At 42.3% G+C, this 23,520-nt stretch overlaps 1 protein-coding gene across 2 annotated transcripts in view; it reads left to right on the plus strand.

Moving 5' to 3' along the window:
* Nucleotides 1–23,520, plus strand: part of RALY (RALY heterogeneous nuclear ribonucleoprotein) — a 278,971-nt gene that overhangs the window by 80,201 nt on the left and 175,250 nt on the right. For both annotated transcript variants that reach the window (XM_063145266.1, XM_063145277.1), the window contains exon 2: nt 20,047–20,143. The gene's annotated coding sequence lies outside the window, so the exon portion shown is untranslated. The remainder of the gene's footprint in view (nt 1–20,046; nt 20,144–23,520) is intronic.

The following is a 23,520-nucleotide window of genomic DNA, read 5'->3' on the forward strand; positions in this document are numbered from 1 at the left end:
TTTCCCAAATTACTGTAATGCTTTTAGTACCCTTTCTTCTATGCTGTAGCTTGCTATCTTCTGGCAGGATTATTATAGGCCCATATTATATATGGGCTGGACCAAAGTATCAGTCACTATTACAGAAACCTGTGTCCATTCAGTGCTAGGCTTGGCTTGTGACAGGCAATGCTTCAGGGTATTTTCACAAATGATGGCAAGCACATATTTTAGTTCGGAGTGCATCTCTTGAACCATTGTTAATGTGGGATTCAAAGTGGAATGGAGCCATTTTTCAAAATGAATGAACATTTAAACCATTGGCTAGAATCTAGACAATGTACTGTAGGTAGATAATATCAGCCTTGAAAAAGGCAACAATTGATTTAAACATCACTTGTGAGACAGCCTAAATATTTGAGGTGACATGGATCTTGTTCCTTAACTGGAAGTTCTCATTATACTTAGTATACTCATTCAAAGATTCCTGCATTTAGCAGGGGGGTTGGACTCAATGGCTTTACAGCCCCCTTCCAACTCTTCTATTCTATGAAAGTTTATATTTTGGGGAGCGTGTAACGTCTGGGAGTTTTAGTATGAATGAAAAACATTCAGTAGAATACTTACCACTACTTCTTGTGCTACTTTTTGCAACATGGAAAAAGTAACATGGTCATTGACCCTAATTCTGTATCCCCTAATTGACAAGGGAACATTATTCACATTCACAAGATTTTCAAACATTGAAAACAGAGGAACTTCGCCAAGTCCCACCACCATCTGAGGTTAGGTGGGTGGTGACCAGGAACCCCAGTATTGATACTCCACATCCTTCTATTCCAAACAATATCTACTCAAAGTCCTTTGCCCTGCTAACTCAAACATTATAGTCCTATGTATGTTTAATCAAAAGTATGTCCCACTGAATTCAATAGGATTTACTTTGAATAAGTACTCAGCATGCTTTAGGGTGGATTCCTGCATTGAGCAGGGGGTTGGACTCGATGGCCTTGTAGGCCCCTTCCAACTCTGCTATTCTATGATTCTATGATTCTATGGGGGCTGCACATCTGCATTGCCAAAAAAGAGGAAATGCATCACTCCCAAAAAAGGACAAAAGCAGATACCAATTTGCATAATATTTGCCTATACTAGTTTATATGTATAGATGCAAATTTAGAAATAAGAATTATAATTTTAAAAGAAATACAATATATCCCATCATAGTGGGAAAGACTTTGGCCAGGGCACCTGTCTGCCTGTTCAGTCTGCTATCCAGGTTGATGTGACAACTCTTGATGGGCAACTTTTATACACCACTATAATGTCCCATCTTAGTCACCTTCCCCCCCTCCAAGCTTTTCCCTACACCATAGTCAGGGTGGGCCTTAGGGGTAAGTGAACTCAGCAGTCATCCGGGGTGCCAAGCTGGGCTGAGGGGGGTACCAAGATGAGCTCCATGGCTCTGTTTTTGAATTATGGTCTACAGTGAGCAAGGGTGGCAAAAAGCAAGCACCTGTAACCTTTCTTTTAAGGTTCTACAGGTTGTTGGGTACTAACTACAAAAAACTGACTACCAGGGGTGTGGAGGCACTGAAGACACTCCTCACCCAGGGGGCTCTTTATCCTAGAGTTGCCCTTGATCAAAAAAAGCCCATTGTCTTATTCTTTCTTGCTTTATATTTTATGGTATATTAACCTCTGTTCTGAAAACCACTCAGAAAACCTCCGATATTTAGATGGCATAGAAATGTAGTAAATAAATTAAAATATAATGCCTGCTTTCTGGCCAATGGCCTTTAGAGTGGCCAGGGAACTGGGATGAGGAGAAGACATTATGCGGCCTTATTGGAAAAAGTCAATGTGTGAAGTGATATTCAGTGCAGTGATAATGGTCAGGGAAGAGCAAATATTTTCTTGGTTTGTTTGCCAAATTTAGATCCTGCATCATGGCTAATGGCCCTTGGAACAGCTAGGCAGCTGGAAAGAGAAGAGGGGGTTGGTCTTAAAGTACAAGATCTCATTGTAGTTATGTTGCTGTTTTGCATACCTTTTCTTCATCTCCATAATGTATAGGACAATGCCGCCAGTGCCTTGGTGCAGCTGCTGTTTTCCTGACACCTGCTGGCAAGCGACCGGTGATATTAAACCTTGTTAAATAAAATGTAACAGGTGCTCCTTGGAAAAGGGACTTGGCCAAATTCCATTTGAGGTCCCCTGGTTCTCATTTGAAAAGCCTTGGAGAGGCTTTATTCCATTGTATGCTTTTGATTTGGAATCAATGGTGCGTGCTTGAAAAAGGACTGATTTGAATCCAAATTCTAAGTGCATGTTTTAGGGTATGCCTAACCAGGACAGTATTGAGGAGTTCTCCTGTCACAGAAGTTTTTTTTAACATGTATCCAGACTAACAATGTTGGAGAAATCTGCAATGGATTCAAATGTGTTCAGATTTCTGTTAATCCAACCTACTGATTCTGCACCATTTGTGCTTTTTACAAATCATGTGGATTCCACAGACTTGAAGACTCTCTCTCTTTCTCTCTCTCTCTCTCTCTCTCTGTGTGTGTGTTTACTTGGTGGGTCAGAAATGCACACTTGCATGGGTGCGCATTAGTGCAAATGCACATTTTTGCAAGTGCACATCAGTGCAAATGTGCATTTGTAAACTAACAAACTTCTCCTACAAAAAAGTCTGATTCCCCCAACCAATGGAACAAAAAATGCCTGACAATCCACAAAACATAGATAGAATGGATTTGACGAAATCCATACATCCCTCATCCAAACTCTGTGATCTACACTGCAGCTGATAACCCATAATGGTCCTACATCCATTTTAATTGTTGATGGGGACAACTGCAGTGCCAATGGAGTCTGTAGCCTGGCAGGTGTGATGCCTGCCCTGGCATCTCTCACATCAACCTTTTTTTCCCCATCTGGTATAATTCTACATGATTCTGCTTTTAGCAATTACAGCCAGTCCAGGAGCAGATAAAGCAGCATAACAGAAAAAATGTGTGTAGCATTTGGCTCAGTTTTGTTGCTGCTGTTGTTGTTTGGCCAGCCAGAATGTTTTCTAGGACTACAAGGAAAATGTCCTTGTTGAGTCTCATTTTTAATGGCCGGGCATAAATAGATGTGTGAAGTTCAAGTGAGGTGCATTGATCGGTGTGATGGAAAAGTTGGGCCCATTGCACATTGGCCACATGTTGTTGTTTGTAATGTTGGAACGGGATCTGCACAACTCCAAAGCTGTGTGAGATGTTTGTGTGCTGGTGGGCCTCTGCCAAATTTAGCACCAGGTTGGAAACTTTTGTAGTTTAGATTCTGAGCACGCCCCACACCAAAACAGCAAAAAAAGGGGTGCTCATTTAATGCTTAAATCAACGCAAACTTAAATCTCTTCCCTTTCCCCAACCACTGGTTGTTTGGTGGTTTTCTGTCTTCTCCGCAGTTAATTCCCCAATCTAATCTAGTTGAAATGCCTCTCCCAAGGGCCATGACTGACAGTAAGAGTTTTATTATATTGTATTTAATGTTATTCCCCAACTCAATCCAGAGGAGAGTTCGGTAAGAAATTGTTGTTGTTGTTGTTGTTGTTGTTGTTATTGTTGTTATTATTATTATGGTATTTTGGTCCCTGCCTCTTTTGCCTTTGATTCCACCCCCTTTTGCCTTTGCCCTACCCATGAGTAGAATGTGCACACACATACACACACACACAGAGAGAGAGAGAGAAAGCTTCTCCAAAATGGAATTTGGCCATCAGGCTGAAATAAGTTGAACAGAGAAGTAGCAAACACTAGCAAGGCCACACTCACCTTCGGTAGCAAGGCCCCTTCTGGGTGTGTTCTTAAAGTGTATTCAATCATCAAAAGACCTGCCGGTTTTAAAGACCAGAAGATAAGGTTTTCTCACCTTGGTCCATACTCCACATAGACAGGAAAGTGGAAGCTATGGCTGATGCCTTATCTAATGATCAGTCATGAAGTTGTGCAATGTCACAAATTGTGCTTGCTTACAACTTACCCTTCATGCACCCACACTTTTCCTGGGTCTTTCAGTCCCAAATCCAAATTGGGATGATTCTTCTTCTTCTCCTCCTCCTCCTTCTTCTCCTCCTCCTTCTTCTTTGACTGTCCCTTCTCCCTCAATCTTAAACTAATTGTCCTGAAATTTTTCAGGTTATCTAAAATAGGCATTTCTTTCTGGCACATGCAATTTCCAGGAAGATTGATGAAATCCTTTCAATTTTAGTAAAGTTATGACAACCCAGCCCCCTGATTTCCATTTAACCTTACAGAATCCTTCTTTTGCTGATCGCCTTATCTATTGGAGCCACTACTGTGGCTCCAATATTTTAATTTCAATCTTAGAATGCACTCATCACTAGATCTGGAGTGCAAATTTGTCCTGAACGCCTTCTTCTTTTTTAAAGGGAGAACAATCATATACCCCACCCCACCCTATCCCATTACATGGGGATGGAATATCATACTGCAGGCCCTAGATCAGGGCAACCTAAGTATAGAGAGCGAAGCATAAAACCTGAGGGCTTTTGAATTATTTGGAAAGGTCCCAGCACAAAGAAAGGAGACCACAGATCAGTCCAATAGAGGCGGGTGGCTCTGATTTCAGTGGGGCTGTGAATCCATTCTGGGTTTCAGTTTCCAAACCCTATCCTGGAATAGGTTCAGCACCTTGGATAGCTCTTTTAGAGTTCTGGCTGGTTCTGACTAAAACTGGGGATTCATAGCCCCAGTGAAATCAGAGCCACCAGCCTCCACTGGATGAGCCTCTATTTTTTGCTGAAGTATTGCAGACTCTGGATAACTTGGAAAATAGCCTGGTGATGTGGCTATTTTATACCTGAAATCTCCAGCACTCCAAGTTGCAAACTGAATTAGTGGGATGCACCTCAGAGAAAGTGTTTTCAGAGGACAAGCTAGTTAAATCCACTGTTTTGGTTTTAGTTGTTGCTGTTGTTGTTTTAATCTCCCTGGATTTCAAGAGGCACCCTGCAATATAGTTGTGGGAGGTCCTTATTTTAAAAGGTCTGTGAAGTCTTAAATCTTTTAGTCACCACTAAATCGTTACTGGAATGATTTAGCACAAATATACTCTACCAAATATGAGGGCGGCGGGGATCTGCTTTCACATTGCATGGTTTCTTTTGGAGCAATCAGAAGGTAGAAGAGAGCATAGAGAGCATACTAGAGGCATTCAAGAGGCAGCTGGATAACCATCTGCCAGGTATGCTTTAGGGTGGATTCCTGCATTGAGCAGGGCGTTGGACTCGATGGCCTTTTAGGCCCTTCCAACTCTACTATTCTATGATTCTATGAGTGCACGAAGTGTCTTCGCTGTTGTAAGGCAAGGCAAACCTGCAATACAGTTATCATGAGAGACTAAGCTAACAGCAGTTAGTACTACCTAGGCTGAATAAGCATTATCATACATATTGGCTTAGAGGAGCTTTCTCGTTAGAGTTAGCATTCACTCTTAATCCTACACAGTCCAGAAAGACGGCCTTAGTATGCCTGAGAAGATACAGATGGGTTTAACTTGTGTAGAAAGCAGGCTGCTTTTAAATTGCTGATTCAATGCTTCTACCATCCCCTGCCAGCCATTGGGAATGATCCTACAGCTCGGCTCCATGAAAACAACCCAAATTTGGCAATTAGTACCAATGAGTCCAGGCAATCAAATGTGCATCGAGTCACTAACTTTATGTGATTTCATCGGATTGGATCAGGCTTTGCTGAATATGTCCTGGGATGGGAGAGAGGGAAGGGAGAAAGAACAGCATGGTTTATTGGGACTAGACAAAGAAACAGATGTGGAGAGAGGAGCCATCGCTCCATGGTAGAGCATGCAGGAAACCCCAGGCTCAGTCCTTAGCATCTCCATGTAGGGCTGGGAAAGAATCCTGCCTATAACCTAGAGAGCCACTGCTCTTGACAATACTGGGCGGCTCTCTCAGCATAAGGCAGTTTCCTGTGTTTCCTATGACAGGACACATGTGCTGCGGCTATTGCTTTTGTTGGGCTTCCCAAACACATCTTATTTATTTATTTATTTATTTATTACATTTATATACCGCCCCACAGCCAAAGCTCTCTGGGCGGTTCACAAAGGTTAAAACAGTAAACATTAAAAACTGTACAAAATTTAAAAACCATCACAAACTTAAAAACAACAGTATAAAAACATCTGTGTTTGTCACTGTGGGAAACAGGAAGATGGATCAGGTAGGTTCTTGATCTAATCCAGCATGGCTCTACTTATGTTCTTATAAGAAGAACATGGCTCTTATGTTCTTATGAACCTGCAAGAAATGGAAAAGCCAGTACAGTTTCACTCGGATAAGTGATTCAGATTCTGTCCTCTGAAACTAGGGGCCTTACTAGACAGCAGGTTAGCCCGGTGTGAGGCCCGGGCTCATCCCTGTATGTCCAGATGATGCACAGGGGATCCCGGACTCAGGCAGGGGTAAAACTTCCCTGGGCCCTGGGTAACCTGCACCACTTGTGGCCCAGTTTTTCCCACGGTCTGGGGCTGAGCTCGAGACCGCAGGCATGTAGCCTGTTCTGCCGCTTTTCCCGGCTACCGCAGTTACTCCCAAGTAGCCGGGAAAAGCAGCGGATGGGCCACAGCACTCCACAGGAGCACTGTGGCCATCAGGGCTAGGGTGGGGACATCAGGGGTGGGAATCAGAGGCCAGGGACATCGGGGGCGGGAATCGTGGCCCAGGGGACATCGGGGGGCAGGAATCATGGCCCAGGGGACATCGGGGTGGGAAACCGGAGCCGGGGGGGGATCGGAGATCGCAGGCAGGCAGGGGATCAGAGATCGTGGGGGGAAATCAGGGGCAGGGGGAGCGGGGAACCCTTTTTTTTAAAAAAAACACCTGCCTTTGTTGTTGGTGCGCTTGGCGGACGCAACAGGTCATTCCAGCAGCCCATCCCGTCTTATGTGTAGACAGGAGCAAAGGCCCCTGCTACTTTTAGCGCCGGCTGGCTCCTCTTGTGAACTGGATTCAAAGTTGTAACTTGTAACCCTAGGTTACAAGTGCTTGCTATGCAGCATATTCTAGCTTTGCAGATTTTGTACTCATAGGCCCCTTTCAGAAGACACTTTAAACCATGGCTTTAACCATGGCAGTTAAGCCAGAAAGCCAGGTTGTGTTCAGAAGACACCTTAAACCATGGTTTTAACCATGACGAATAAAGCAAAAACCCTTATTCACTATGGTTAAAGCTGTGGTTTAAGGTGTCTTCTGAACATGGCCTGGCTTTCTGGCTTAATCAGCATGGTTAAAGCCATGGTTTAAGGTGTCTTCTGAATGGGCACATAGCCATATTAGAGTGTCCCATTCTCCCAGTATATTCCTTTGCAGGCACACTAGAAGTTCAGGTTGTAGGACTTTTGAAAGACAGTGCTTTAGTGCTGGGAGTGGGGTGGGAGGGTTTCATCCATATCTCTCTCTATCCACACACCTACCATGCAGAATGATCATCCAGTTCATATCCCCTGAAGCTTTTCACATGCTATTTAGTCAGGTAGTGATACACATAGGTGGCATTTGGGTACCTGCGGCTTGCAGGAATTTGTTCTGCTTAATGAATATGTCTCCGAGTCAAATAAACCCGCATGAGGACATGGCTTCCACCATAGCTCAAATCCTTGCCAAAGAGAAGAGCAAAGCATATTTAAAGAGCATAGTTAGGGCCAATTCGATCAAAATTCAATGTCCAAGGTGCTATAGCCCTCCTTTCTTGAGACATAATGAAGAAGTGCTTGTTTGAAAGCATCTCAGCTTGGGAATTAAATTTCTGGAGTTTTTAAGTCCTCTTTCTAAGTCAGTGCTTTTTAAGCTACCTTCAAGGAATCACTTCAACATGTCTAGCACTTCAGATTATTGTGGAATGTGTTTACGGGGGCCCACTCATTTCACAATTGAATCTAAATATTATATATACTTGGACTGCATCCAACACTATTGTGTGACTGCAGATTGCAAGAGAGATTGATAGGAAGGGACAAGCTGAACATTGGAGGGAGAAATGTGTAGGAATGGACAAGCTGTCTTTCAGGGATGCTTGACTTCCTTTACGGATCTTACTGAGGAATGTTTGATATGATTCCAAGGAACACCAGGCGTTGCAGAGCAGTTTGATAGCCAAAGTTCTTTGAGCCAAACTAGATGTGATGGTGGTAGGCAGCCATCTTTGTTGTTTATGTTTCTATCTCATTTACAAAGAAAGCAAGGGAAACATGTGGTTTTTAACATCAAAGGGGGAATGTGGGTGAAACTTTCCCTGTATTACCTCTTCAGTGTCCTTCACACAAACTCCTTTTCCTCCTGCCTAGTTCTGATATTGGGAGAAAAATGTCTGGGACAACATATTGTGGAGAGGTAAAGCATTTCTTCTAAACCATGCACCTCTTTCTGCTAAATTTTCAACACCACCACACACACTCATGTTTTAAATGTGAATAGGGCAAACAAGTGAGCAGCAAAACATGGGTGTTGCCCTCACATGTTGTTTGGTACTCAAGGTGTCACGTTTTTGTCATGAGGTGAGATTTTTCACATGGAATAAGCAACTCCTCCCCACCTAGAAACTGCTATGATACATTATCGTGAGAAGACTATACCACTTCGGAAAGTGAACATTTAAATCAGCCCAAAGAGACACATTGCTAAGTAACCAGATTATTTATCTGGTGCTCCTGAAGCGATGACTGGTACCCCCTTCCACGGTCAATCTTTCATCCAGAAAAAATCCATTTTCTCCCACTCTCACTCCTCACTTTCATGTGCAGTCTTCCATTTTATCCTGAGGCTAAATATAATTAAAAGTCATTGGCTTTGGGTGAGTCAAGGCAAAGAGGAAGTCCTTCTGCTTTGAAAGGGGAAATCCAATACTCCTTGCATGCAGCTGGTGAGAGTCTGTCAGTCATGAAGACAGCATGTGTGAGAAGCTTTCACTCACACCCTCTGGAATGTTTTTGCTTAAATAAATACATTGGCAGAGTCTTTATCAAGTTGTACATTCCCCTCACTGGCTTTCGCATCTAGTGTTGGCCACTGCATTATTATTATTCCCTCAACAATCTGTCTCCACATTTGGCAGGACATTAGAACAGCATCCCAATCCAAAACATTTGTATAGACATATTTGCCTGCCACACTGGCAAAACATTATGCATTATGTGCGCAATTGCGCTAGTATCAAGGTAAGGTGGCATCTTGCATAAGTTTGTGCAAGATTCTCCTCCCATCCTGCAAGTGTCTTCTGCCCAATTTTGGCCAACTCCTCCTTCCCACAACAACCCCCTAGATCCTTTGGGGAAGCCTGGGAGAAATGGTGTGGGCTTGAAAACATTTACCATGGTGGTCCAGTCATCAGAGAACTGAGTTGTCTGAGATTCCCTGTCAGGCTCACATTTAGTGACAAAACTGTGTCTGTTGCAGTGCACTGTGTGAAAAGGAAATGAAAAGTGTATTTGAGCCTCTCTTGTGGGTTTTTTGAATCACGTATGGAATCAGGTATATCAGCAGAGAAGTACAAAGAAGATTCAAATATATATCCCAACCAATGCAGGTTTTACAAGGAAAGGGCGAATCAGACTTTTTTCAGGTCCATTTTATTTATTTATTTATTTGTTACACTTATATCCTGCTTTTTCTCCAAGGAGTCCAAGGTGGTGTACATTTTCCTCCCCCTCTCCTTTTGTCGTCACAATCTCCCTGTGAGGTAGGTTAGGCTGAGGCCTAATCTACACCTGCCATTTATCCAGGGTAGTCATGAGGTCAGCCCTGCATGTTGAAATGACACACAGCTGATCCTGGGAATTCTATAGGAAGGGGGCCACCACACTGAAGACTCTTCTCCTGGTATACTCCATTTGGAACATAGGTCCATGTGGAACCACCAGGAACATGCCCTCAGATGACCTCAGTGAATGGGCAAGGTTAATAGGGCAGAAGGCACTTTCTTCAGTATCCTGGTCCCAAATTGTTTAGGACTTCATACACTAGTACTAGAACCTTAAACCTGGCCTGGTAGCATAGTACCTGCCTGCCATATAGCTAGTAAAAATAAGCAGACTATCACAGAGAGGGAGAGACAGAGAGACAGAATGAGATAAGAGGTGGCAGTCAACATCACAAACATTGTTGAGAAAGCAGGGATTCAAACCTTAAAAAGCATTTCATCTAGGGATGGGTGAGAATGTGAACTTAGAAGATATGCCCAGGTTCCAAAGTACCCTGCAGCTGGTTCCACATGCTCAGAGGGGCTTTATGCTTTCATTTATCAAACAGTGGCTCTCCATATTGCATGGCAAACCCAAGTTCTTGGGCTGAGTTAAAGCAGCTCTTAGGACCTGGGGTTAATCTCCTAAATTTGAATATGCTTGTCGTGTTGTCAATCAGTACCATGCGTGGCTGTTTTCTTAGATCCATGAATATAGGATAAATGTGTGTCTCTTTGAGATAAACAACATGTATCTCCTTTCGGATACATAAATATAAATGTGTTACTGAGTTGCTGGAGGCAAAACAATGAGCATGCATGAGATGTGACCTTTTGTGAAGCAATCCCAAGGGAGACTGCAGTCATACAATCCCACGCCGACGCACATCAGCTTATTACAAACAATATACTGCAAGGGCCTTGGTTTAAAATAGCAAAGTACATTGAACACTCGGATCCTTCGGTCATTTTACACCTGAAAGCACTTCTTACTGATCTAAGATGCTACAGAGACCAAAGTATTGCAAAGCCGAGTCAGCTGCTTAATAGAAGGAAAATAACATTTAAATGCAAGATATCAACATGGTTAGCTATGCTCTGTGCCAACGAAATGCTTAAGAACATTGCTTTACATTTAGCATTTGAATGGCTCCACTGAATGGAGTGGATCTATTCATGCATTTATGTCTTCTCTGGGGTTACCCTTTCCTCCAAGATTCATGGTGCTCAAATTACCCTGGGGAGCCAAGGGTAATTTGGTAGCCAAGCTACTGTTGTTTTTTTAGAAAGCTGGTTTGGCTCAAATTGGAAGCAATCAGGTAGGAGTTGTGGATTTCATCATCCCCCTCCCCACATCTCCTACCCCAGAATTCAAGCACTGCAAATTCATCTCTTTAACATTCTGTTTCTACCACTGCAATGCCCATTATTTCACTCTTCTGGGACAGATCTTCACCTTATGTCAAATCATTTCAAATAAAAAGCAGGATGTATTGATCGGCTGATACAGTCTTTATTGTAATGAACTGATACAATCTTCTGCAATCCTATGCAATGGAGAAAGTTCATTGAACTTCATGGGGGTCACTAAGTTGACAAGGCCAGTTAAAAAAAAGAGAGAAGCCTGGCCTTCTGCTTTTAACTGGTTACGAGAACAATAATTTTTGCCTGCTGCCTTCAAAGACTCACCTCCATTATCCCAAGCCTGGCCCTGACAAGTAGATCATACCCTAGTTGTTTGCTTGTTTGGGTTGGTTGCTTAGTGTGGTCTCTCTCCTTGCTCTTCTGTAGCTTTACTTTCAGTTTGCAATTTGACGTAGCATCCAGTAGTTAAAGCAGCAGGAGCCTGGCCCTCTTTTGTATGTGGTCACTCTAGCTACTAGAGCAGCTTTAACTGTTGTGATGAAGAGGGAATTTCCCCAGGTGCTGCATGCATACAAATGACACCTGTGGAAATCCCTTTTCTATACAATTGTTAAAGATTCAGGTGCCCTGTCCTCCTTTCCATATGGTCACCCTAGTTAAACAGTAAATTGAAAGTCAAGCTACGTATGACAAAGGACGAAGAGGAAAGGTGCTGTGTGAGAATCCATGGCTTCTTTCCAGAGCTCAGAACCACCATTTGAGCTAAGCTAGATAGAGAAGGAAGGTCTTGTTGCTTAGGATATCTGCCTTCTTCTCTTGATACTCTGTGAAGTCTTGCTTATTAAAGTAAAGTACAGCTTCCTAACTCAGATCCAACTTACACCATACAACACTAGCTATTCTTCCTTTCTCATGCTGTTACTATGACATCACACTTACACAACCAAGAAGAAGCTGCATCTCTGGAGTAAAGTCCCTATCTTATTGTACCAACAAACAAGACATAGTGTAGGAATGGGGGATCATTTTCTTTGGTCAGCCAATTTAAAGGAACAGAACTAATTCACACTTTGCAGACTAATATGCTCTTGGGAACACAGTTATCCTTCTCCGAATTTTGCAATGCAGCTTTCAGCTCATACAAATGTTCATACAAAAATGCATATGCTAAGGAAAGGCGGGTGCAAAAGTGTGTATATTAGGAGAAGTTCTGAACAAAAATCAGTATGTCAGGAGAACTTGTGAAATGTGAATTTTCACATTTGATTGTTGATTTTAATCACAAATTGATGAGGATATATTGGATGAAATAGACTTATGATTGAATACATGCCCCCAAAAAACAACCCTGCCACAGAACAAAAGTATTCTTCAGTCCCCAGCTACATGATTGGCATTACTGTAACATGCATGCTATACCTTTGAGGTTTTCCTCCTCTATTGCATTTCTAATTATTATTATTATATATGTATGGTATGTGGCAAGTGAAAAATAGCCCTGCTTAATGTTACCCCATTACCAGTAAGTATGAGAGGAAAAAGCCATCTTGTGCAACCCCCAGTGACAGAATTTAGCCTTCATCCCTGCCGACAACACTGACTTTTTAATTAAAGAAGGATTTTTTTTCCATGGGCAGCCACATGGCCCCTTAATGAGGTGTTGTAGCTAGAGTCACACAGGCGATATTAACCAGCCTTCCAGTTCTGGCTGAGCTAATAATTTCATATCCTAATACCCATCTGAGCAGCTGAGATGTTTTGCATTTTTTAAAGTCTATCTGCTGAGCCTTGAATTAATGAGGAGAAAAAGAAGGAGTCCAAATACAGCCGAGGAGTGACTGATTAGTTCTAGCACACAGCAACAACAGACCCTGTCATGAACGCAGCCGCTGACCTTTATCGAAACAGAACTGTACGTAACAGATAAGAATATTTAACAACAATTAATGTCACATTGGTGCAGCGGACAAAATGGCTCCATCGAAAATTCCAGAGCAAATTGCTCAAAGAGAAATGTCAGCCTCCTGCTCCTATCGGCACCCTGCCTGTGATTCTGGAATTAAAAGTGGGGGCGGCAAGGAGAATAGAAAAAGAAGGCTATTGGGAGACATTTAGCGAATGAATAAAATAAGAATATCTAGCTATATAGCAGACCAGGCGTGGTTATTTAAAAATCAAACTGTAAATGGGCTTGACAATTAAGTCCAGAGATAAATGGAGTAAAGCCAATTATCTCCACTGTTAAATTTGCGACAGGTGTGCTCCACTCCTTCTTTCTCTGTGGTTCTGGCATAATTAACTTTAGCAGATGGTTTCTTGTATTTAAGGCAGAGCTCCCTGGGGTTTGCCCACTGTGTATGTGCTTTTGTGGGTTGAAAGGATCCTTGCCTGAGCGGGATGGGTGGGGTTGGTTTAACCCGCTGTTACCAAAAAAAATGGGTAGATTCCTTCCTTCCTGGTGTGCTGATTGGAAGCTGTCCCTTATTAATGCACTCTCACTTTGGGGGGCAGTGGGAGGTCTGTGGTCTCCTTTGGAGAAGAGAGAGGGAGAAGTGAAATGGAGCCTTTGTTCAAAATCATAGTTGTCTGTTTACAAAAATACAGACTGTGAAGGGAGAAGTTGTTTATGATGTGGTAGAAAGTACGGCCAGTATTAATCAAAAAGCAACGTTGGTTTAGCTCTCCAGCCCTAAAATCTAGCTAGTTCCTGAAGTGATGATTGTGGCAAAGTGCTCCTAAAGGCTCATTCTTAGCTGCTATAGTATTGTAGGTACATAAAGGTTTTGTGAAACTCTGCGCATATCCATGCTACAGAGTTAAATTGGTTTGATAACCATCCTGTTCCCCAGGAAAACTTGGGAAATGTAATTCTCTGTGTGGTTGTGGTGTTTGGATGTTCAGCTTGAAGCAGGACAGGGCAGCTAGCAGAAAACAAGCTGAAGGTCGTTGGATGCCAGAACCTAGTCGTATTCCTCCGACATCCCTAATTGCAAGCCAAACTTTAAATATGACATCTTCTATATACAACTTACATAGGCTGTTGCCCAAGCTGTGTTGGCCATGACCCATATTTTCTTTTGACCTAGGGGAACTGGGACATTCCTCAAAGTCTGCCTACTGGCAGGGGGTACCAGAGGACAGTGTTTGGCTAGCGGATTTTCCATATTTTTTTCAAGAGCATTGGCTCCAGATTTGGGGTGTGGGGAGGCCCATCCATTGCGCAGCCCATCCGTTGCCTGCCCCCTCTATGACCAGGGTAAGCGGAGGCTGCTGTTCCTCTTCCTGTATCTTACTACTGCTCATGCACTTAGAGAGGGAGCAACAGCAAAATTGAGGAGGAGGAGGAGATAGAGGAACACACCAGTTGCTCTGGGGATCAGCAGTAGGTTTCCTGCTGGGAAGTTGGCCTTCAGTGGTAGTGGCCTGCATTTGAAGGAATATCTAATCCAAGTCCAGTGTAAAGAACCATAAGAAGGAAGAGCAGGGTCCTTAAAATGGCCCATCAACCGTTAGCACCTGGACAGCAGACTGAGCAGGCTCACAGTTGGGCGGTTGGAAGAATCTGTTTGGGGGGTGACGCTCGGTGCTTTGTAAAGGCTGTCATGCATTGCACCTTCGATATCTCCTTCAGAGTTCTGAAACCCAGGGTGATTTTACTGCCCCACTGACATCGGAGCCACCAGCCCCCACTGGTCCACCCCATTCTATAGGACAGGAGAGCAATGAATGTCCCCTGTAGTTGTGCTTTAAATTCTCTGTTTTCTTCTGTTCGGATCAGTGGAGAAGAAGACAGAAGTAAAAGGTAAGACAGAGAGCATCCAGCAAAAATAATTAACAAATAAGACGCTTCTTCAGTCTGTGAGAAGGCACTCTGCAAAGTTCAGTGCTGCTGATTCAATAAGTGTCTGGCGCTCACAGCTACTAAACAAAACCACATGAAGGTTAGAGGAGCAGATAGCTTCTAATTAGAACATCTGAATATTGTGTCAGAGAGGGGGAGGAAAGGAAGGAATGCTAAATGAAAAATTGCTGTTTGTGGGGTAAAGATGAACAAGAGTGAACATTTTTCCCCAAAAGCTGCAGGTGCCTGGATTGTAAATCTGTAATAGGCATCACATTTCGGAACAGGCAAACATAATTACAAGTTTATTAAAGCAATAAGAAAGTCTTCATTAGCTTATCGCAGAAACAGAAAAGAAAGAGATTTAGGCTGCAATCCTATACACACATTTTGGGGGAAAGTTTCATTGAAACTAGTGAGTAAACTGATTTGTGAGTAAACATGCATAGGATTAAGTTATCAGTTCTATTAGTGTTTTTGTTATTACTGTAGATTTTATGCAAAGAGTTTGTGAAACAGTTGTGTGCCAACCTGGTACATTTGTGACCTGGGTCAGAAATCCTCTAATGTGACCTCAGATTTAGGAGAACCTTATTTGGGGGCCAATAAACATACCCAATGACAGTGATACTAAAATCTTAAATATTGATGGTATCACTGATACTGAATGCAGTTTTATATGGACCATTCTTATCATTTTGCAAGAAAGATTATAAACATATTGACCTTGTTCAGATGACACACTAAGCCATGGTAGTTAAGCATTTTGAGTTAAACATGGCTTAGTATGTCATGTGAACCATCCCTAACCATGATGTCTACATAACCATGGTCTAAACACCCTGACTAATGATTTGTTGCAAAATGGTTACTGGCATAGCCATGGCTTACCGTGTTGTCTGAACAGGCCCACTGTGGTTAAGCCACTGTGGTTAAGCATTTTGGGCTAAGCATTATGGCTTAGCATGTCATGCACACCATTCCTAACCATGGTGGCTACATAACCACAGTTTAAACATGCTCACTAACCATTTTCTGCAAAACCATCAGCCTAACCATGGCTTAGTGTGTCATCTGAAGAGGCCCATTGTTTAGCTCCACCTTTCAGTTGCCAGTTCCGTTGTTGTTGTTGTTGTTATTGTTGTTGTTATTTCCATCTAGCTTCAGGTCCTCCTTACTGCTTACTAATCATGTTGATTACCTTAATTATTCTCTTTAAAAAAATCTGCAAATATACGATTATTAGAACAGTTCATGTTTTATAGCCCGGGTGTTAGAACTCTTTTAACTCAAGAGTTGAGTTCTATTTCAGAGAGGCTCTCAGAGGCTGCATTCCAATGGTGAAAGGGGCTCAATGCAAATAAGGTGGAACCAAAATGCAAAAACTACCAGCATATTTTACTTTAACACTCTTCCCGCCCATAACTAAGCCTTAGGAGAGGCATTTCCACCTTGAGAATGCGGGGGGAACTGCTCAAATGGTCTGGGGAAAGGAAGGTAAGACTTGGGGAAGAGGGTAGGGTCATCGGTGGAGCCCCAGCCTGAAGTTCTGCACCCTGTTAAAGAATAAGAGGCAGAATAGAAAGACCCCCCAGGACTAATTTCCCCAGAATGCAGTGGAGGCTGGTGGCTGTGATGTCATCATGGTGGTGAATCCACTCCAGGTTTCAAGGAGCTCTCTAAGGAGCTCTCCAAGGTACTTCGCAAAGATAGCCAAGCTTTGCACCTTGGACAGCTTCCTTAGAGTTCTTCCTGGTTCTGACTGAAACCTGGAGCAGATGCCATCAGAGCCACCAGCTTCCACTGCCAGATTGGTACTAGTGTTGCTTGCCATCTGGAAATATAGTGAAACCTATAGTTTTATTCTATAGGCCATTTTACATGTAGTCAATGCATGTCCCAGCCTCGTTTCAGGCTGCAATCCTGGACTTCCTTATCTAGGAGTAAGCCCCATTGAACTCAGTGGGACTTACTTCTGAATAGGCCTGGGCATATGTCCACAGTCTGGGGAGTCACTGACAGTCAGTGCAGGCAATATTGAGTTAGATGGACCAATGGCCAGACCCAATCTAAGGCAGCTTTGTATGTTTGCTTTGTTTGAAAATGAAAGGTGGATCTGCAGTCCAATGTAGGAACAGAGAGTAACACAACCTCTAAGGGATTAAACAAATCACATTTGTAAAGATATCTCTAATGGCAATGTATTTAGGAGGGGAAAACCTTGATGCTCTTCACCTCTTTGTTTTACTATTACAATTAAACAGCTGGAAGAGCTTTCTGATACTAGAATTGCACAAAGGAAGACTATGTGGGAGCCAGGGAAGTGAATTATATTTGATCCATTTTTAAAAAAGTGCATAGAATGGTTCTGGGGAAGGGAGAGGCAGGGAAAGGTCTGTCTGTGAAGGAGCCTGTGGCACATTGCCCACATTCAACATGACAGTCAAATTAGCAAGTTGTGCTGTCTTTGTAAACTGCCCAGAGAGCTTCAAATATGGGGCGGTATAGAAATGTAAATAATAATAATAATAATAATAATAATAATAATAATAATAATAATAATAATAATATCCATCAATTTATTCATTTTATTACTTATTTAAAAGACTGCAAGGAGGGATGAACTTACAACTTTGAGCCTTTAACTATCAAAGGAGCAAAAAGAAGCTCTTCGGTTATACCTAATGGTATAACCCACCAGTGGTAGAATAGATTTCACTGTCTGCCTGTGCACACCTCCCCCCAAATTGCTCTGGAGGGTGGAGGGAAACTTCCATTTGCACAGTGGAAGCCCTGATCTCAGACCAATGAACTGGCCTTCCATCTTAGCATGTTACCACAAATGACATGGGCATGTCTGTTTTTTCTCTGTTGCCATTCAAATTAGATAGTTTGGGTGCAGGATCTTTTGTTGTTTAAAGAACATTAAGTATTGTTTCTAGGCCCACAGAACACATACACACATTTATATAATGAGTACATATTGTGTTCAGTTGCTATCAAATATACAGAGAAGAAATAAGAGGACACATTCTCTCATCCTTTGCTTCGGCCACCTTTCATGTCCATGTGAGCTCATACATGTAATGTTCATCACTCAATTACTGCAATATCACACGAACACTTGTTTGGCCATCCTAGATCAAAAGCTAAAGATAGAGCTTTGATATCTCCTGACATCACTTCAAACACTTTCAAGGGAGGCAATTAACATAAGTGATGGAAAACTAAGTGATATATATGCATGTGTGAATCAGCTGTTGTTCAGACCTGAGAGAGACGTTTATTTAAAAAAAAACACAACACCCTATCAATCTATCATTCAGTCTTTGTACATTTAAATTCATTGCTATCTTGGTATAACAGTTGGGCATGATTTAAGAGATCACCATTAAAATTATGATTTTGTACTGTTCTCTGTGATTTTGGGCTTTGGTGGTGAGCTTGGGAAGAAAGTGAACTTCTTCAACAATGTCTACACACCACAAAAACTTCTTTGGCCCAGCACACCCAGGGATGTTAATCATTTCATATAGCACATTTCAATGACCTAGCCAATCTAATAATAATAAGCTCATTCTCCGAGTGTGGGTCCATATGTAGCCAAACTGGCACCATTCATGCAGAGCAGGGTAGTATCAGTAGGCACGGGAGAACCCAAAGGTAACTGAAGAGTTCTGAGCCACCTGTGTTTCTATTCTAAAAACCTTACCATAGTGGGTTCACCCATTAAGGTCCTTCCACTGATGAAAGTCTCTTTGGTCACCAGAAGCTTGTCAGTGGAATGGGAATTTCCTTTAAAAAAACAAACCAACCCACACCTCTCTCCTGAGCCAATCTGTTTCAGGTGGTTGGGGGACCCATGAAAGCAGCTTGGTAAGTGGCATAGGGGCCTACAGGGATGAACAAAAATAATTTCCTGTCTCGTTCCATTTTGGTGGATCAATGAGCCTTCCACCAACACAGGGACACTACTGGGTATATTTCACTATATACTGCATTTCAATGGAAGTAATTCCCACATTTAGTCATCAAATGTTGTATATAACCATGTAACATCCATATATTTGTTATCCACCCTTTAGTGTTCAAGATGAATCTTTCTCCATGCCACACCTAGGGTGATATGGCAACCTATCTGGTTCTGTTTAATCAGAGATATTCTGACACATTATTGCCAGAAACATGCAGTTAGATGCCCTATGCAGGCATTCACCTGCATCATGTGTAGGACTAAACTGGGAATGGGATGTGTGTGAGCTTGCATGCCCTGCCCCCAAGTATCCTGCACCCCCGGCCAGCCCAGAACATGTGAAGGTCTGCAAAGGGGCTTGTAAGTGCATTCAGTTGAATGTGCTTACACAGCTCCCACAGTCAGGAGCTAGCCAGGCATGCAGGGCACTTGGAGAAAGATGGGTGTGCTCGCACACATCCTATCCCCCGTTTAGAGAGAGTCTGCTGTTTGGATTAAATGAGGCAAAATATTGCATGTCCTTTCCTAACAAAACCTCTCATCTAGTTCAAAATAGAGATGTACAAGAATTTCATTTCAAAATATTCACAAGTTCCAAACTTGGAAAATGTACACTTAAAGAAATGCACCATTTTAAAAATACATTTTTAAAAATGCACACTTTAAAACATTTGCATTTTCATGCTTTAGTCAATGGAGAAAAATAGTGCATTTTTGAAAAATGCACACTTTTCCCCTTTTGAAATGCACACTTTTCCCCTTTTACAATGTGCACTTTTCCTGTTTTAACAACTGGGGGTGGGATCTCAAATGGGAGTGCGTGCAAGCCAAACCAAACATTGAGGTAAAGTTTGCTGAATTTTAGCAAGCTCAAGCATCCCCGATTCTCCCGCCCTGGTTCTCCTATCCCTAATTCAAAAAAGGGAAGTTTCGCACTGCTACATTAAAGAAATCTGCTGGTCTGTTTTTGGAAATTCATCCCAACACAGTTCAAGTAGTATTAATAAATGATGTATTTACTTAACACAAAACAGGTCCCCATCTGTGTATAGCAGATGACAAAACATTTGTTGATATGCCGTAATTGGTAACATGATTTTCTGTTGTCCTCTTTATTGTAGGTAAAACCAGGGCTATAAAGGAATACTACACTCGTTTAGCCCCCTCATCCAGTGGGCAAGGAGGAACTACTGTCTCACATCCCCAACACCGTTCCTGGTGAGTAATTTGACACATTTCAGTTTCTGCTTGCCTAGAAATATATGCATCTATTTAGGGGGGAAAGTGAGAGATATACGAGATATGTTTATTGGCCTTCAAGCAAAGGATCTGAAGTGCTGCATAAAACTTTACAAAGTTTCATACTTTATGACTATGAAAGCAAGGTTTCCACTTAAGGGTGTTGCAGTCCCTGCCTTGTTTTGTTTCTAAATTGTATGCTGGTAAAACTGGTGATTTTTTTTTCTTTTCTTTTTTAGTCATCTCTAGTTTGGGGCATAATTATTACCTCCCTGTGAATGCCCTTTTGGGTACCTCTGGCGTCTGTGAGCTCAGTCAGCGTGTCTAATCACAAATTAATCCAGACTCTAATCACTTGTCCTAGTCATTTATTGCATGTATCACATTATCCTGTCCTCAGTGGATTAGTATTGCCTTCCATCACCTTTTAAGCCCTGGCCTGTCTGTGACCTCCTTAGCACCCACTGAAGATAGAAGAAAAGTGAACCACATTCCGACAAGGCATTTCGAGAGATGGGTAAATAGGAAAGTGAATGAGCAGTTTATGGTCCGCCTTCGGTCAAACAATTCACACGTCCTAAATTAATGGATATCATATCTTTCATAGATACTGTCAGTTGTGCAAAAAGAGCTGTCTGTTTAATGAAGTCCGGAAAAGGTTAAGTGTATGGGCAGGGATTGGTAATATTTCCCTTCTACGGACCCTGCGAAGTCATGGGAAGAAAGCCTTCAGTAGGATAACAGAATATTTAAGTACTACAAAGCTATAATTTGCTCTTTGGGGTGGCAGCTGATGTCATAAGCCACAAGAACTGAACTTTAGAAAAAGACCTACTAAGCAATGCTGCATGAGGATAATCCTCTTGACCCCCAAGTCAAACACAGCTATTATAAACGTATACCCTATCTTTGACTCCAGCAAAAGCGTGTTCTTTACATATGCAACTTGTTCTCAAGATAGCCACTGGGTTCAGTTAAGGTTCTTATAAAATGATCCTAATATTGCTAAAATGAAATCTTTATTTCGGGATTACTCATCAATATTATTTGTTTCACTTCTTGAAAATATTTGCGAATAAATGCAACATGAAATACACTCACCTACCCCAACCTGGTGCCTTCCACCTATTACTGGACTACAACCCCCATCATGCCTCATCACTGGCCATGCTGGCTGAGGCTGAAGGGAGTTGAAACCCAACAAAATCTGTATGGCATCAGGTTGGGGGAAGGCTGAACTACGCCATATTCGTCAGCCCTTTACCTGAATCTGTTTTTATTTTATTTTATTTTATTTAGATATGTAGCTTTCCAACTGTGCTTCCTGAATGTATTAAAGGGAGAATGCTTTTAATAAATAATGATAGAGGGTGCTGAGTTAAGTTCTGGATTGGCTAGTAATCCCTTCCGTCGGTTGTATTGTCTCTTAAGCAGGTATATTGGTAATATGTAAAATTACAACAAAATCCTCATTAGCCAAACTTTGTGACCTGGCTTTTCCTGGGGTCCTGCCCTACATTCACTAAACTAGGGAGCATAGGAAATTCGAGTTCCCATGTATCCCAGCAACATGGCCTCCAATGATGTTAGACAGCCCTCCCTGCTGCCAGTTCTTCCCTCTACAAAAGTTCCAAAATGGGAAGTGTGGAGGGGAAATTGTCAGCCTTGCCCCACAGTCACCTGCCTCTGATGGTACCATGGGGGTGGCATAGAGGAAGGCAGGAATTGGTGTCTGAGTAGTGCAGTTTGACTAGGTGGCCATTGGTCCAATCCAGCAGCGTTCTTCTTATATCCCTGTTGTTGCTTTTTGGAACAAATTACTTTGCCTTCCTTACCTGCTACAGCAACTGGTGAAATCAGGCTAGTTTAGAGTCAGGTGAGAGCCCCCTTTTCCTTTCCTGTCCTTTTGCTTTCTGTGTGTCCCTGCTAGGCTTCATTTCATCTGTGCTGTGATGCTGGAAGCAGATCAACAGTTTGTTAAGTATATGAAAAGAAATACTTGCTTAGTCATTAAAATTGTGTGTGTATGGCTATCTCAGGGTTAAACAGAGAAAGTCTATCTGTGGGCAATTACCTTGAGATAGAGGCTGTTCTGGGAACCTTGCCAAGATTCTAAGTTAGCCTCATCACAGCTGTATGTAATGTAGATAAGAATTGTGTAAGATGTGTATATAGTTTCTCACTTGTGTAAAATGGAACTGATCACTGCTCTATGATCACTGCTCTCTGTGCATGCCTCAGTGTGCTGATCTGAACTGATCTGAATTGAACTGCACAGAAGCCTGAAGGAAATAAACCAGCTCTGCTGTGTAAGACCTGTGTGATGTGTGTTTGTTTCTGAGCACAAACAGAGTTCCAGAGAGAGAAAAGTTCTGGCACAATAACCCAACAAAGGTTATGGGCCCAGTCCAGTCCAGGAAGCCTACGCCAGCCTAACCCAGGCAGAAGAACCAGAACTTGGTGGGAACGGTGCAGTATCAGAACCAGAACCAGGAGTCTGCTAAAACAGAAAACTGTTGATGAAGGAAGACATCAAGCTAAAGCCAGTGCTGCAAAGTGAGGAAAAATCTCAGTCGGCTGACTCTGAGGAGGACTCTGAGCAGGAGGACGGGACGGTGAGATACCAATTCCTAAAGCAGAGGAAATGGCAGGAGCTAATATGTCTGGTTTGCATCAATTGTTGGAAAAGCTGAATGACTCTAACTATGCATTATGGTCTTACAAAATGCAAATGTATCTGATTCAGGCTGAACTGTGGTATGTAGTCACAGAGGATCCACCAGATAGAGCAGATCCACAGAATGCTAAATGGTTTAAGGATGATGCAAAAGCAATGGCAGTTATTGCATTAGCTGTGGAAGACTCTCAAATTTCCTTCATTCAGTTTTTGAATACATCAAAAGAGTGCTGGAATGCGCTACAAGCTGTATATCAAAGAGAAACAGCGGGCAGTAAAATAATTCTGACCCGGAAGCTGTATGGAATGAAGCTGAAACCAGGGGAGTCTATGTCAAACCATTTGAAAAGCATGAGAGAAATCTTCAATCAACTCAGGGCACGAGGGATGGAGTTTACAACTATACACCAAGTCTATGTGATTTTGTCAAGTCTTGATTCATCGTACGACGCGGTTGTCACCATGATGGAAAGTCAAGAGGAGAAAAATTTAACCCTTGAGTATGTAGCTGGAAAACTACTGGAAACCTATGAAAGAAGACAAGCTTCAAAACAACAGAGCCTTAAACTTCCTGTGGCTGATTTTCAACAAAGCCATAAATCTTCTGATGTGGTGGCTGCATTAAAGGCAAGGAAATGCTTTAACTGTGGTTCCACAGGACACTTAAGGCGGGATTGCA

This window comes from Elgaria multicarinata, chromosome 1 (genome assembly GCF_023053635.1).
Source record: "Elgaria multicarinata webbii isolate HBS135686 ecotype San Diego chromosome 1, rElgMul1.1.pri, whole genome shotgun sequence".
Classification (NCBI taxonomy): domain Eukaryota; kingdom Metazoa; phylum Chordata; class Lepidosauria; order Squamata; family Anguidae; genus Elgaria; species Elgaria multicarinata.